This window comes from Polypterus senegalus, chromosome 18, assembly GCF_016835505.1.
Source record: "Polypterus senegalus isolate Bchr_013 chromosome 18, ASM1683550v1, whole genome shotgun sequence".
Classification (NCBI taxonomy): Eukaryota; Metazoa; Chordata; class Cladistia; order Polypteriformes; family Polypteridae; genus Polypterus; species Polypterus senegalus.
The window spans coordinates 94,112,977-94,130,141 of record NC_053171.1 but is presented as its reverse complement, the minus strand read 5'-3'; the positions used below and the strand labels follow the sequence as shown (position 1 = coordinate 94,130,141).

The following is a 17,165-nucleotide window of genomic DNA, read 5'->3' as shown; positions in this document are numbered from 1 at the left end:
TACAGTAATCTGTGTAAACACATTGTTAAAACAGAAACTTTTTCATATTTTGGTAATAAATGTTACAAAATGTAGGCATAAACTATAGAATGTGTGAAGCCTGAAGTCCAAAGATCAAATAAATACTTTCACACAAATAAATACTTTACACAAAAATAGCCTTGAGGGAAGAGAGAAAACTACAGTATACAAGCTCTGGCATTAAAGAAAACGTCAACTATATTCTTTACATTCAAAGAATTTAACCTCAAACGGACATAAAATTTATAAATTGGTATGCACTGTAAATCGTTAAGTTTAAAATTTGGATTGCGGTTATTTCTGTTGATTAATTTGTGCTTTCATTGATTATAGCTAATACTGTTATGTGATCGCTGTTTTTGCCTGTTGTATACAATCTATCTAGCGTCTTTATCTCCACTGTCACTGCTCTTGCCTGCGTGCAGCGTGTGTCGGTTGATATATGATTTAATGTATTTATTTTTGACGATGTCGATCGCAGTTATTTCTGTTGATTAATTCATGCTTTCATTGATTATAGGCAGACAGAGAAGGCACTAGACAGATACATAACAGTATTAGCTATATAGTAGTTTCGTTTTATATATAATGTATATGTATTTTACAACTCAGAGAATTGTCAAAAAGAAATACATTAAATCATATATAAATCGACACATGTTGCATGCCGGCAAGCGGGCAGTGAGAGTAGAGATAGATATGAAAGACGCTAGATAGATTGTATACAACAGGCAAAAATAGCGACCACTTGATAACATTATTAGCTATAATCAATGAAAGCATGAATTAATCAACATAAATAACCGCAATCGACATATTAAACTCAAAGATTTACAGTGCATACCATTTTATAAATTTTATAAAAATTAAATTCTTTGAATGTAAAGAATATAGTTGACGTTTTCTTTAAAGCCAGAGCTTGTATACTGTAGTTTTCTCTCTTCCCTCAAGGCCATTTTTGTGTATTTTGAATATTTAAAAGTTTTTAAAGCCAATGCCACTTTTTGGGCCTGAGCAGGCCTTGAAGCCTGCTGACCGAGTTTTGAGTCTAGCTGCCTGGGGTAAGTATTTTCTTAGGCAGACCACTGAAGATTCTTATTTGGATGTGCTGCTTTTTTTGAGACCTACAATCGCTTTTCAACATCTTGTGTTGCTACTTCATAGCACTGAATATAGCGCTGCTTTACACACCTTTTGATCTAACTCCCTGTCAAAGTGTGTTTTCATTACTGAACTAAAGTTCATGCTGGGTTACAGTTGGGATTCTAGTTTTCTCCTACAGTCCAAATATAAGCAGTGAAGCTGTTTAGCCAGGTGAGCTCATTGGTGGGTGAATATATTAAAATTAAAGTTTGCGTTGGAATTGTATCGCATCCAGAGTTAGTTTCTGCATGGCACCTTTTGCTTTTTACACACCTGTATTGAAAATAGTGGCAGCAGAGTAGGAATTGATGGAGGCGTTTATTTTCAGTATTGAAAATATGCAGGATTTCACAAATAAGCAACTTTTGCAGAAAGAAATATGTGCGTATATTTTTGATATATATAATTGGAGTCGACTTATTCCAATATGAAGAGTCTAGCCATACAACATTGTGTGCATGGCAGAAGTTACCTGGTCAACCCAGAGGCCACTCACACTTGGAGTTCCAAGTGAATTTAATCCACATATCACCGAAACATGGAAGGGAACACAAGTACCCAGAGAAAATCCTCTTATGCATAACACAAAATGTAAAGATTCCATAAAGTCACCATTGTACCACCAAATAAATATGAATTAACTATGACAAATTACTTCTCATTGGCCTACATAGCCTAAAGCCTGCTTTTTAATAAGCCAGCACACAGATCACACTGCAAGGTGCGCACAAAGTGTGTGACCAAAACACATTTATAATTTTTTCTGCTCATTTGAATGTCACATTGATATCCTCCTAGGCACTGGTGCAATGGTTTTTGGTCAGTGTCACATAGCTAATAATGTCACAAAAGAGCATGTGGAACTCTGCTGATGGAAGAAGAGATGTGCCTGCCATTACCAACTTTACGAGGAAGAAAAAGAGAAAGAAGCGCGTCAGAACTATTGACCAAAAGTAATGAAGGAATAGCGAGTATAATATTCTCGTGAGTGGGTGACCTAAAGGATGAGCAGATGTTTTTGCATATCTTCCTTGCATTTTGATGACTTGATGCATCATATTCAGCCCTTCATTCATCATTATCACACCCACGGAACCAGAGTCACCATTTTGGATACATGACCACTGCATAGCTGTGTCCGCTGTGCCTAGTAGTTAGAAAGATTTCTGTGCGCACAGAGCTGCAAGAACACCATGTACACATGCTGTGCACAGGGACGTGTCTCCAAATCTGATGACTTTGTTTTTCTCAATAACAGATAGATTATATAGAAAGTATCAGTGAATAAATGAGCATCACAGTGGCTCTATGCTGCATCCGTTATGCACAATTGAATTGAAAAGATCAACAGAGTAATTTTACCAACTCTAATTATAGATGGTTAATGAATATCTTCAAGCATTTTTTAATTACATTCACATTTAGACAAAAATCACTTAAAGGTAAGTAAGACTAGAAATATCCTTGAGTATATTATTTCCATACTGATCTCTTTTAAACTATTGACAGAATGTTGATTTGTCTTCATTCCACTTCATGTCTCACTTTGTTTGGATAGGGTTAGGTTTAGGGTTAGAGATAGTGCTTATGCTGTGAATTGAGGGGTCCTTTCATCGGAGCAACGTTTCAGCCGTGGCATGGCCAAATGGGGAGGCAGCTAGATGGATGAGGTCTCCAGGACTCTAAAAATATCCAAACCTAATTATGTCATATCATCTACTGTTAAACCGTACTTCTAAAATTTTTATTATCATGCTGTATTAAGAAATTGTTCTGTTCTGTGTATTGTATTGTATTGACCCCCTACCTTTGACACCCACTGCACGCCCAACCTACCTGGAAAGGGGTCTCTCTTTGAACTGCCTTTCCCGAGGTTTCTTCCATTTTTCCTTACATGGTTTTTATTGGGAGTTTTTCCTTGTTTTCTCAGAGAGTCAAGGCTGGGGGGCTGTCAAGAGGCAGGGCCTGTTAAAGCCCATTGCGGCACTTCCTGTGTGATTTTGGGCTATACAAAAATAAACTGTATTGTATTGTATTGTAATTGTATGAGTGTATTTTACTGTTCACGCCCCAAACTTTATGACTACCTATACACCAGGGCAACTTAGATTTACCAGTCATTCTAACAGCAGATGTGTCTGCACTGTGGTTAGAGAAAGCTTGTGCAAATAAAAGATTATACAAACTACACAGTACTAGGGTGTTGTACCGTGTTAGCCATTATGAATGTAGAGAAACGTCAAGCAAAATGACACCTTTTATTGGCTAACTAAAAAGACTACAATATGCAAGCTTTCGGGGCAATTCAGGCCCCTTCTTCAAGCAAGATTGCCTCGAAAGCTTGCATATTGTAATCTTTTTAGTTAGCCTATAAAATGGGTCATTTTGCTTGACGTTTCTCTACAAACTACACAGGAAAGACAACTGGGTTCAAAGTGCTATGAAGTACAAATGTGTCGCTCAACAAATAATAAATGTCAACAAAAATTGATGTAATGTAAGACCCACCATTGCGAGTTCCTTTTCAACCTTTTTTTCAAAGCAATCAACAGTATTGCAGATAAAAGTGAATCAAATAGTACATAAATAAAAAGAAATCCAAAAGCAGAACTGGCATGCATTTGGTACTGATATGATCGTAACATCCTAATGTTGACTTTCGAAATCAGTATGGATTGAGAACTCACCAGCTGCTGCTGTTTATGTATGCATGCATGTATTTACTTATTTATTTAGATTGCTAAATGAACATTTGTGATTGATTATATAGAAACACTGCAAATATGGCTGAGGTGTCTCATTCTTTATAAGTTTTGTACTTTGTGTAATATGAAAATAAATTCTCAGCATCTTATATAATGTGCATGCATTCTTTCAAGACATGAAATTGTTCAAAAAGCGTAATTAAAGACATTGATTGTAATATATGCTGCTATTACTATACCATTAACATTAGTCTATTGTGTGTATTAACAGTATAGTGTTTGATTAATGTAATACTTATGCTTTAATGGCTACAGTCAGAGTGTAAATACTACACTGAATTAATAACAACTATTTTAATTAAAAGTTCAAATTATTTCAATTCAGATGTTAACTATGTGATTGGTTGGGATGTAAGGGTGTTTGACTATTAAAATGATGCATGCATTAATGTACAGCAACAGTATATTATTTTAGACATAGAATATGATTGCAATTAATTTGATTTGATTTGTTTTGTTATTTGGAGTTCAATGGCTGACTGCTTATAGTACTATTTGTGATTTAGTACAGTATAAGCTCACTACACAATGGGGATTTTGTTTTCTGAACACTTCTGGGGGTTCTTTATGGATTTTGCCCTACTGATCAGAAAAAGGATGTTTTACATTTTCCTTTAACATACCATTCCATTGCAGTTTCAAATATACATGTCACATAAGTACGTCAGAGGCTCACCCACCAAGTTCCTTCTAGGTACTGTATGTGATACCACCCCAGGCTGAGAGGGGGCACTGCTGCTAACTTTCTTCTCTTTTTCTTCCTCCACAGTACTGAGAAACTACCCAATGAGGGCAATTGACTCCGCCCCTTCCGGTCCCTGGGCTATAAAAATGCAGCGAGATGTCATTTCTACCTGAAATGACCAGAGCTAAGGAGCTCCAAGACTATCCCAAGTCAGACCAGACAGCCTGATTAACTGCAGCTACTTTATTTGCATGGTGATTATTTTATTTAATCTTTACATCATTGTGAGTTTATTTTGTTTTCAACCAAAAATAAACGGGGATGCCTGGGTTGACTCCCCAGGAATTCTCTCTTTTTGAGCCTGTTATTCCCTTAGACGACCACAACATATACAGTATAAGAACAACTGGAACATCTGTGGTGATCTAAAATAGTGGCCCTGCTACCAGAAATGCAGCTCGGATAAAGCAGGTCCCGTTGTTTCATTTTGCAAATGGGACAGCTGTACCAAAGAATTACATTGCATTAATAATTAGTTTTAAAGAACTGGCCACTCTGTTAGCATTTCACTGCAGGGCAGAAAAGTGTGGCACATAAGCCCATCAAAGTCAACCCATCAAAGATGATGCAAAGAAGGTAAAGGATTTTGATGTCTGAGGCAGATGTTTCCACAAGTATGCCATGATTGAAACATCGATTTTTGGTGGTCCACAAATCAGAGATGTCATCAAAGTCAAGCAATTTGAAAATTTGTAAGTGGGGCTGGGGGAAAATTGTATGGAAAGTATTTAAGAGTGCTGTTGAGAATTTTCTTGGCAACTACAGAGCTGCAAACTACATCCAGCTGGTTGAGAACGTGCTTCAAGCATAGAAAACCAAGAAGTGCAGCATGTCACTAAAGATTCATTTTCTGCATTCACAATCGAATTTCTTTCCTTCTGATCTTACTTCATCAGGTGCATTTAGTGATGAACATGGTAAAAGGATTCACCAGAACATTACAGTAATGGAAAGGTAGTATCAAGGCAAGTGGACTCCCTTGGTGCTGGCTAACTAGTGTTAGACACTGAAAAGGGAAGAGCAGCAGTAAAGTATTTTTTGCTCAGCTGAACTAATGAAATGTGTCACACACTAAATTCGATAAAAATCAATTTCACGTTTCTCCAAATTCTTACGTGATTTAATTATGTTTTTATTCAGCTTGAAGCCGTCTCTCTCAATCACACAACATTTTTGGAAAGCAAAATTTTTGACAAAATGTGTAGTCTAGTGTTACTGATGAATACTTCTTCAAAAATACATGACGGTGCCCTGTTTCGGTGCAACAAAGTAAACTATAATCTGTAATAAGGAAAAAGAGAAGTAAAATATTTAGTAACTAGCAATAAGAAAAGCGAAAAATCAGTGAAGCAAAATTATCATTGTAATCAGTTAAAGGGAAGTTTTTTCGACCAGACAGCTAATGTGATTTTGAAATTTTCAGTTTGTAAGAACAAAAAATAACTCTTCTTGAATAGCATTGCAGGAGATCTTGCAAAATCAATCAATCAATCAATCAACATTTATTTATATAGCACATATTCAATTAGAACAATTAGAACAATTAGAACAATCTAGACGAGAACAGGCCATTCAGCCCAACAAAGCTCGCCAGTCCTATTCACTTGCTTCCTCCAAGAAAACATCAAGTCGAGTTTTGAAAGTCCCTAACGTCTTACTGTCTACCACACTACTTGGTAACTTATTCCAAGTGTCTATCGTTCTTTGTGTAAAGAAAAACTTCCTAATGTTTGTGCGAAATTTACCCTTAACAAGTTTCCAACTGTGTCCCCGTGTTCTTGATGAGCTCGTTTTAAAATACAAGTCTCGATCCACTGTACTAATTCCCTTCATAATTTTAAACACTTCAATCATGTCACCTCTTAATCTTCTTTTGCTTAAACTGTAAAGGCCCAGCTCTTTTAATCTTTCCTCATAATTCAACCCCTGTAGACCTGGAATCAGCCTAGTCGCTCTTCTCTGGACCTTTTCTAGTGCTGCTATGTCCTTTTTGTAGCCTGGAGACCAAAACTGCACACAGTACTCAAGATGAGGCCTCACCAGTGCATTATAAAGGTTGAGCATAACCTCCTTGGACTTGTACTCCACAGATCGTGCTATATAACCTAACATTCTGTTAGCCTTCTTAATGGCTTCTGAACACTGTTTGGAAGTTGATAGCTTGGAGTCCACTATGACTCCTAAATCCTTCTCATAAGGTGTACTCTCGATTTTTCGACCGCCCATTGTGTATTCAAACCTAATATTTTTACTTCCTATGTGTAATACTTTACATTTACTGACATTAAATTTCATCTGCCACAAATCTGCCCAAGCCTGTATGCTATCCAAGTCCTTCTGTAATGATATAACGGATTCCAAATTATCTGCTAATCCACCTATCTTGGTATCATCTGCAAACTTAACCAGCTTGTTACTTATATTCCTATCTAAATCATTTATATATATTAAAAATAGCAGCGGCCCTAGCACTGACCCCTGTGGAACACCACTCTTAACATCAGCCAGTTCTGATGAGGTTCCTCGCACCATCACCCTCTATTTCCTGTGTCTGAGCCAATTCTGCACCCATCTAAAAACATCACCCTGAATTCCCACTTCTTTTAACTTGATGCCCAACCTCTCATGTGGCACCTTATCAAATGCTTTCTGAAAGTCCAGATAAATAATATCATAAGCTCCACTTTGATCGTATCCTTTTGTTGCCTCCTCATAGAATTCCAACATGTTAGTAAAACACGACCTCCCCCTTCTGAACCCATGCTGACTGTTCAGAATAACTCCTGTCCTTGTCATGTGTTGCTCAATCTTATCCTTAATAATTCCTTCCATTAATTTTCCTGTGATGCTTGTTAAGCTTACTGGCCTATAGTTGCTTGGATCTGCCCTGTCACCCTTTTTATATAATGGGATGATATTTGCCATTTTCCAGTCCTTTGGAATCTCTCCAGTGCACAGTGACTTCCTAAAAATACGTGTCAAGGGTTTATATATGTACTCACTAGCCTCCTTAAGAACACGAGGATAAATATTATCTGGGCCTGGTGATTTGTTTGATTTCATCTTATTTAATACAAATTAATTATTATTACAAATTAATTATTCATACAAAAAAATGTAGCTCAAAGTGCTTTACAAAATGAATAGAAAAATAGAAGACTCAATAAAAAATAAACATAAGTCAACATTAATTAACATAGAATAAGAGTAAAGTCCGATGGCCAGGGTGGACAGAAAAAACAAAAAAAAACTCCAAAGGCTGAAGAGAAAAAAATAAAATCTGTAGGGGTTCCAGACCAAGAGACCACCCAGTCCCCTCTGGGTAATCTACCTAACATAAGTCAAACAGTCCTCTTTGTATTTAGGGTTTTCATGGAAGGACCTGATGATGATGGTCACGTAGACTTCTGGCTTTCAGTCCATCAATGTTGGAGCATCATGGTGCTTTGAGTAGGTGGAGGTGGCGCAGGCCGCCACCACAAAGAAACCGGAAAAAAGAAACAGAAGAGAGAGTAGGGGTCAGTATGGATTTTAGAGCCACTGTGAATAATTATTATGAAGAATTGAACATACAGAGTATCAGGATTAAGTTAAAGTGAAGTTATAAAAAGGCCATGTTAAAGTAATGTGTTTTCAGCAGTGTTTTAAAGTGCTCTACTGTATTTGCCTGGCGAATTCCTATTGGCAGGCTATTCCAGATTTTAGGTGCATAGCAGCAGAAGGCCGCCCGCCTCACCACTTCTTTTAAGTTTAGCTTTTGGAATTCTAAGGAGACACTCATTTGAAAATCTAAGGTTACGATTTGGAATATAACGTGTCAGGCATTCCGATATATAAGATGGAGCGAGATTATTTAAGGCTTTATAAACCATAAGCAGTATTTTAAAGTCAATCCTGAATGACACAGGCAACCAGTGTAGTGACATCAAAACTGGAGAAATGTGTTCGGATTTTCTTTTCCCAGTTAGGATTCTAGCAGCTGCATTCTGCACTCGTTGCAAGTGATTTATGTCTTTTTTAAAGATGGTTGCATGATGTGTGCTTGTAACACCTGAGAGAAGAAGGAGGAAGCTTCTGTCTACCACCGCATGAGCGAACAATGCAAACTACTCTGAAGATGAAAATGAAGAGCATAGCATAACAATCTCACACCTACTTAAATGAATTCAAATTTGCAGAAGCACTGAACACAAAGCATTAAACTGTACTGGACAGAGTCACATGGACCCACTGACACACACAGCCGCACTCACACTTCCACATTGTTTTTAGATAGAGTTTCGCAATAGCCAGTACAGCTACTTTTAAACTTACTCCTGTTGAGCATGTACACACATTTTGCATTCATTCATTGCTTTTCTCTGTAGCCAAAACTCAATTTTCCCTATGCTGAGAAAATCAGCTAGCGTAACTTTTCTTAAACTTATGTAACTATATGACTGACAGTGTTGTATAAACGCAGAGTGTGTCTCAGTAGGAAATGCAGCATATCGACAAATGTCGGTGGGTGGGGGGAATGGTGCACTGCTCAGAACAGAAGGGACAAAATGCACAAAAGTTGATAATATGGCAGCAACTGACACGAGTGAAAGACATTTGGAGAAGAGTAATGAGATTAAGGGAATGGGACTTTTTCCTCATTCAGCACACAGTATGAAACTGATTGTCATCCAATTAGACGCTGAGAGCAGGTTTGATTAATCTACTGAAAGCAAAAGGGCTCTGCTTGAGTCACCGAACCAGGAGGCTTGCAGGTAGCATGGGAGCCTCAAGGGGATTCTGTGGCTATTGCATTAGTCTCTGCCAGCACACTTACATTCTGAGATTCACTGACTCGTTTGAATTATTGCATCTAATTGTAAACTAAGCTTTTGTAGTGTCACGGAAGGCAGACTAGATTTTTTTGGAGAACGAGTTTAGGTCTTCTATTAATGAAACCACCGAGGATGCTGAGTTTTGGCAGGTAGGTATCTGCTTTTTTTTTTTTTTTATTTCGTTATAAAACTTTGTGGCATCACCTTTTCATTTGTGTATAGACTGTGCTTTTAATGAGTCAGGACGTTTGTGATTTTTAAGTACACTCTGAGAATCAGAGTAGCTAGAAAGTAGTGGACACCTTAAAACTCACCTTCTAGACCAGTGTCAGGAAAAAGAGCTGTCAGTGCAACAAGCCACATTATTTTAAAACACGCTTAAAAATGCTCTCAATCTAAACTAGCATTCCGTGTGGCAAAATTCATTTGTAGGAATGGAGGTTCAGCAGTGAATATTCTCACAGTGCTTGAGCCCGCAGGTTAACCTATATGTGGCCTCTGCGTTTTTTTTTTTATCATGCTTGTGTGAGTTTCCCTGGAGAAAATGTACTGAGGACTCTGGTTTCCTTCCAAACATATGCAGTCAGGTCAATTAACACTTCAGCACTGGCATATTGTGTTTACCTTGGCATGGAATAAACTGGTTCCTGCCTTATGCCCAAGAAAGACACCTGTCTGCTGTAACACTGAATTTAACATAAAACATAAGACCATCGATGGATAGCACATGTCCGAGAAAGATACAATTTTCTTTTTTTTAACGTAGTGTCCTATAGGGTGAGTGCCACTTTACGGTATTGTGACTAATGTGATTGTTTCATAGGAGTGCATATTAATAAAACAGGAACACAGGCTGGTTAAGCAATTCACTTGACACTGAGCAAGTGGTGCAACTCTTTGGTTTTCTGTCCACTTCTTTAACCCCCATCTTCTGCAAAATCTAATTTATGTGTAAATGCAAAGAAAATAATGATGATCTTTCATAAGACTCAAACATATTATGTACAAAATTTGCTGATATTGCCTTCAGGACTCTCATAATGAATATATTATTGACTTGTAGAGTAAAAATATTTTCCAAACATCAGTAAAAGGTCAGTGAGGATGATCATCTCCATTATGGTAATGTGAAACAGTAATAAATGTTAATAAACAGTTAACATTGGCTGGCATTAGAATAAAATGGTGTATTTACAAGACATTAAAGTGAAAAAATGTTTGCAGCAGGCAACCTATTACAATAAAACAGTGTTTAGCATTAGTCTGGCTACCACAACGAGGTTTTTTGTATGATCAAACAGTAACTAGCTGTGTAGGGTGAGGACCCATCTGTTGCAGCTCATTTGCTTTTATTGCAGCGTTTTATGTTAAAGACTAAAAAAGGCATCTCCTTAAACAAGTATCTCATGACGTTATTTTGTTCAGAAGAACTTATAAAATGTGAGTCAGCAGAAGCACACATCGTGAACACTGCATTGTGTATAAAATTGTTTTAACCTGGTGTATTGTGCTAAAGCATTGAATTACCGAGACTGTAATAAAATGGAGATGAGGCCTTCATTTTAACAGTACATGCTTTGCCCAGTAGTACTAAAAGTAGGTCAGTCCTTCTTAATTAAAAATAAATGTGTAAGAAAAAAATGTTAATTATTCATCAAACATTGTCCATAATTGACTAAAGCAGTTGTATATTCTGAGCCCAGGAAGCCATTATATTCCTTGAAATGACTGCAGGAAGTATAAATGAAAATAGCTGGATGTTAATATTAGCCAGAACCAAAAGGTGAATAGCCAATATGTCTACTGGGTTACAAGTTGCCTTCTTTCTCTCCCAGAAATTGCTTACCTTCCGGCTACTATACACATCAACATTCCTTGATGAATCTAAGCAGAAAATCAGAAGTTGGAAAAGAGACATAGGTGACAGTGATTGATGTCTGTGCGTTACTCCTGATTCGCTGATTAAACCCATCAATCTATATGCAGAAGAGGTGTCTGATGCAAATAGAACCAATCAGCCTTAACAAAATGGTTTTGTCAGCATGTTATGGAAATGAGAGGTGAGAGAAGGGTAGTAATCCTGGGGTTTGGTTTCATATTCCCAACTATCAAGGGGTTACTTCACTCTATTACTGAGATGACATACAGCTATTTTTAGCCGTAGTCTAAAATATAATAAATCAGCAATCAAAGAAAATAGAGAAGGAAATTATTATGAAAAACATTGAAACACTATATTTATTATTGAAAAAAAAATGGTGTGTAGCCCTGCACACTTTAAAGAAAAGTTTTAAAAACAGTTGAACGCTTTGTCTTGTGCATCATTTTCTGTATCAACAAATACACCATTTGCATCCCGTTCATATTTACATATCGTAGACACATTTTTTTCACTTTTGTAAAAATAGTGTCTGTTCATTGAATCAACTCCACACAAAATTCAATAAAAAAATAAGTGATAGGACAATAATTTAGGAAGATTTCACAACTTATAAAAAGGAGATGAATATTTTTAAGGAAGCATTTCACCAAATGAGAATATTGTTAGTTATACTCTAATTATGTTATGCCAAATAAAAGTTCTCTGACAAACATGTTTAGATTGATAAATATTGACTTGTGCTTTTTTATACCACACTATTATCTTTATGTATTGACTTTGTAAATTACACTGCAGTGCCAAAAGAAAAAAAACCAATTAATCAGCCCCATATCCCATACACTTATGTTTCACGTCCCTCTCAGCACCCGTCCGCTTGCTAATTTCAAATGTTTTGAGGACATTTGGAGTAATTTTCAATCCAAAAATGTCTGATGACTAAGCAAAAGATTTTTTTTCCCAACATGCCCCAGTATAGGCCCTTGACAGAAGATTTAGCTTAAATGGTACTAGTTTGATGACATTGTGCACAATTTGTTTCTTATCCTAGGCATATCTTGTATATTAGGTGTGTACAATCTATAATGTTTAACTGAATTACACCATGATTTCTACAAAGTGAAGAAGAGTGTATCTTGTCGATGACAGAATTGCTTTCGTTAAAATCTCCTGTTTTCAGAGCTGTCTGAGATCATCTAGGGGTTCGTTGTTTTAAATAAATTGAGAGGAGATATACAGTAGAGGTTATATATCTGCAGATGCTGCCTGTATAATATACAGTAGCTTTAAATATAGATGTTGATGGAAAATTAGGAAAGTACAGCAGATTTCTTTTAACAAAAGTTCTAGCTTGCTCATAGTAAAACAAAGCATTGCTGATTACTTGCAATTACTAATAGCTATAAATATTCCTAACCTGTCAGATATCCTGAATGATATTTAATAACTTATACTAAAAAGTGGGCTAAATCAAGAACCTATATTCCAAAATGAATTAACAAAATAATACAATTCTAATGACGTATTATGGAGGTGCCATGTTTGGTCTCTTTATTTCTAACTTTAAAAATTCATCTAATTGTCTGAATCTTCATATTCCAGTTTAAGTTAGTGAGAATTTGTGGCCTAGCTACAACCAGCTATTTACTGGGCAGCACATGCCTGTAACTGGTTACACTCGCTCACTTGCTGTGGATTCAGAAAGAATTTCCGACCCCTTCAAGTTCTACACACTTTCTTGAGTTGTAGATTTCATTTTAAATGGATTCATTGTTTTTATTTTTGCCCAGCAATCTACACTCGCTAACCCATAATGACACAGTGAAAACGTGTTTTCAGAAGAGTATTTGCAAATTTATTACAAATCAAAAACTGAAATCTCATATTCCAGAAGTATTCAGAGCCTTTGCTGTGCCACTCCAGAGAGTGGTCAGGTGCCTCCCATCTGCTTTAATTCTCCTTGAGATATGTCCAGAACTTATGGAAAACTGAATTGCTTGGACATCATTTACAAACGCACTCACCTGTACTGTATATAAGGTCCTATTATTTACACTGCAAGTCAGGGCGAAAACCAGGCCATGAAGTCCAAGGTACTCTCTGCAGACCTCATCAACAAAAATCTACAAAAGAATGAAGTGGGTAGAAAAGAGGTCTGAGTACTTTCTGAATGGTTTACCGACAAAAGCGCGATAGACATATGCGCCCCGACAAAACCGAGATGGACAAATGAGCGCCGACAAACCTGCTAACTGGTTTTCGACAAATGCGCACCGACAAAATCACGAGAGAGGCCAAGAGAGTGGGACGCGTACGTGCGCATTATGTACACATTATGTGCTAGGTTATAACTGTTATAACTGCTGATGGCATGCCGCGAACAAATAACTCAGTCGAGGGTTGGCATAATGTGTCGTATACAAAGCGGAATTACCAGCAGTCAGGCAGCCAGCAAGTCTAAATACGCTCAACTATCAAGACGTCTTGCTGCAATTCTTCCTACATATGCAGGGCGTGATCTTAAGGACTATCTCTGGTCCTGTTCAATCTATATACATCAGACTTCCAATATGACTCGGAGTCCTGCCACGTGCAAAAGTTCGCTGATGACACTGCTATTGTGGGCTGCATCAAGAGTGGGCAGGAGGAGGAGTACAGGAAGCTAATCAAAGACTTTGTTAAATGGTGCGACTCAAACCACTTACACCTTAACACCAGCAAGACCAAGGAGCTGGTGGTGGATTTTAGGAGGCCCAGGCCCCTCATGGACCCTGTGATCATCAGAGGTGACTGTGCAGAGGGTGCAGACCTATAAATATCTGGGAGTGCAGCTGGATGACAAATTGGACTGGACTGCCAATACTGATGCTCTATGTAAGAAAGGTCAGAGCAGACTATACTTTCTGAGAAGGTTGGCATCCTTCAACATCTGCAGTAAGATGCTGCAGATGTTCTACCAGACGGTTGTGGCGAGTGCCCTCTTCTACGCGGTGGTGAGCTGGGGTGGCAGCATAAAGATGAAAGACGCCTCACGCCTGGACAAACTTGTTAGGAGGGCAGGCTCTATTGTAGGAGTAAAGTTGGACAGTTTAACATCTGTGGCAGAGAGACGGGCGCTAAGCAAACTCCTGTCAATCATGAAGAATCCACTGCATCCACTGAACAGGATCATCTCCAGACAGAGGAGTAGCTTCAGTGACAGACTGCTGTCACCGTCCTGCTCCACTGACAGACTGAGGAGACCCCACACTATGCGACTCTTCAATTCCACCCGGGGGAGTAAATGTTAACATTACTCAGTTATTGTCTGCTTTTTCATTTTTTCATTTTTATTACTATTTAATTTAATATTGTTTCTTTGTATCAGTATACTGCTGCTGGATTATGTGAATTTCCCCTTGGGATTAATAAAGTATCTATCTATCTATCTATCTATCTATCTATCTATCTATCTATCTATCTATCTATCTATCTATCTATCTATCTATCTATCTGCGTGCCGTGCTGATGGCATGCCGCATCTCATAATATTATTATATATGCTTTAAACTAGTAATTCATATTTAATGAAACTTTCGTGATTTTGTCAGGGCGATTTTGACGCCGCGTTTTAATAGCCGCTATTTTGTCAGCGCTCATATGTCTATCACCCAAATGTCGGGTCACATTCTGAATTCACACAGCACCAATTGAGTGCTGCCATTCAACACCACACAAACTTCAATAGAATAGAAAGGGAAACCATCCACCTGGGGAAGTACTCACAGGCATAGGTCGAACATCTAAACTTTGCCAAGAAACTGAGAGCAGGCTGGAGCTGTGACAAAACAGTATTGACCACCATGCTGGTCCAATTCTAAGATTATCATATGACACAATATGCTTAAACATACTCAGTATGCCTATTTAGGACCATGGGGACCAGAACCAGGGGCAAAGAAAGATATACCCATGACCAGGACACCAGTTCATCACACAGGGACAATTTAAAATCGCAATGAAACTGGGAGGAAAACCAGCTTACACAGAGAAAGGTATACACAGACAGGATTTGAACACAGGGTGCCAATGTACCACCTCACTGCCTCCAATTTAAAATATTGCCCAAAATTCATTTCTTGAATGTGGTTTTTCTATTAAAGGATAGTTATAATAGGAGTAGAAGGTATTAGCCATGAAGGAGAAATGGTGAGATACCAGTTCATTATTCACGCACACCTCATATTCACTAACATCACATAAATTTAGAAATTGGTTAAAACAGACTCCAGACCACAGCCAGGCTCAGAAGAGAACTCACGTCCCTGGTGCGATCAGCCAGGAGCACTAATTACTGTGCCACCACACTGCCCTCACAAGGAAGTAATGCTGGAAAATGTTTACAACTGTAACAAATTGCTTATACTACAATTTTCCCTTGGGCTGGCAGCAATAATAGCTACATAATATAATTATTACATGGCAGGCTTTACAGTGATAATTTCTAAACGTTTCATTTTGAATGCCCTTATCAAGATCAATTTCAAAAAAACTTATTTACAGAAAGGGAACTCTGCTTTTACAAATAAGTAATTATAAATGCCATTGGTAAAGACAATGCTGCAGCAGTTCAGTATTAGAAAGGTAGAAAATGTCTCCTTTGCTATTCAGTGACTTTTCTTCCTTTTTATATTTTAACAATAAATGTGCCTAAAACAGTCAAGCTGTTTATCACTTGAAATGGTAATTTCACATTACATATGCCTTAATTGTATGTCATATATATAGTTTTTATATAAACCTAAACATGAATACAGTATTTGTTTCTCATTCCTGTAACTTAGACCTGCAGAAAATCATCGAGTGATTTGTTTGACTTTGTAAAGTTGACGCGTGTGCTGTGATTAGCTGTGGCCACACGTGACATATTGCTAAAAGGTCTGTCTCATGACATCACATTCCACCAAGACATAAAGAGGTAATCGTCATGTATGGCCTATTAAGTTATAAAGCATATGTATCATTTCTGAATGTCCCAAACAAGATTTAGTTGCTTACCAGCACACAGCAACTCAAAATTCTGTTTTTCTTTTGAGGCATATGCAAGCAAATGTAACAGTTCTCCTAGTTTCTAATCAGCAGGAGTTTTGCCAGCTTTAGTGATGGATTCTTTTAATTGCTGTAGGAGTGAAGGAAGATCCGAGCTGACAGCTTGCAGAAGCTTAATATCTTTGTGTCCAGGAATTTCAGATTTTCAGGGAGAACGTTGTGCATTAATCTTGGTGTCCATCAGAATCTGTCCACTTCCACTGAGTTTATATTGGAACTCAAATATGTCTGTGAGCCAGCTCTTACAAAAAGCAGCATGCTTGCTCCCCTCCAGCCAATTCTGATTTGAATCAGTTTAATTAAGTAACAAATTCTGTTGGCATAGAAACGGCCCAGCTAATTTATCATGGGAAATAGTCTGTGAGACTGACCTGTTGCTAGGCAACCTCCAATGGCGTAGCGAAGAGAGCCAATGACAAATTGTGTCGGAAGCAGATGTTGTGATGGGACTTATGTTCGCCTGGGAGTCTTGCAATAAAGTAACCTCCATAAGTGAAACGTAACTCGGGGAACATCAAAAAATTCTTACTTTTAAAAGCAATACCCAAATGGACAGGCTGTGTGAGGATTTCAAAAATGTAGATAGCAAACAGCAAAAGTCATTTCCATTTGCTACAGAAACAGGAAGCCTGTTACTGCAAACGAACACGTCATAAAGTGGCCTTCTATTGTTTACACATTGTTTGATACTTTTTGTACTTGATAGATAA

General features: G+C 37.6%; 1 long non-coding RNA gene across 1 annotated transcript; it reads right to left on the bottom strand.

The window, feature by feature from the left end:
• Nucleotides 1–9,991: 9,991 nt before the first annotated feature.
• Nucleotides 9,992–16,714, bottom strand: LOC120518999. The gene is made up of 2 exons (XR_005631358.1): nt 16,405–16,714; nt 9,992–13,490 (listed from the first exon to the last, which is right to left on the bottom strand). It is a non-coding gene; the product is annotated as an uncharacterized LOC120518999 (long non-coding RNA).
• Nucleotides 16,715–17,165: the final 451 nt, after the last annotated feature.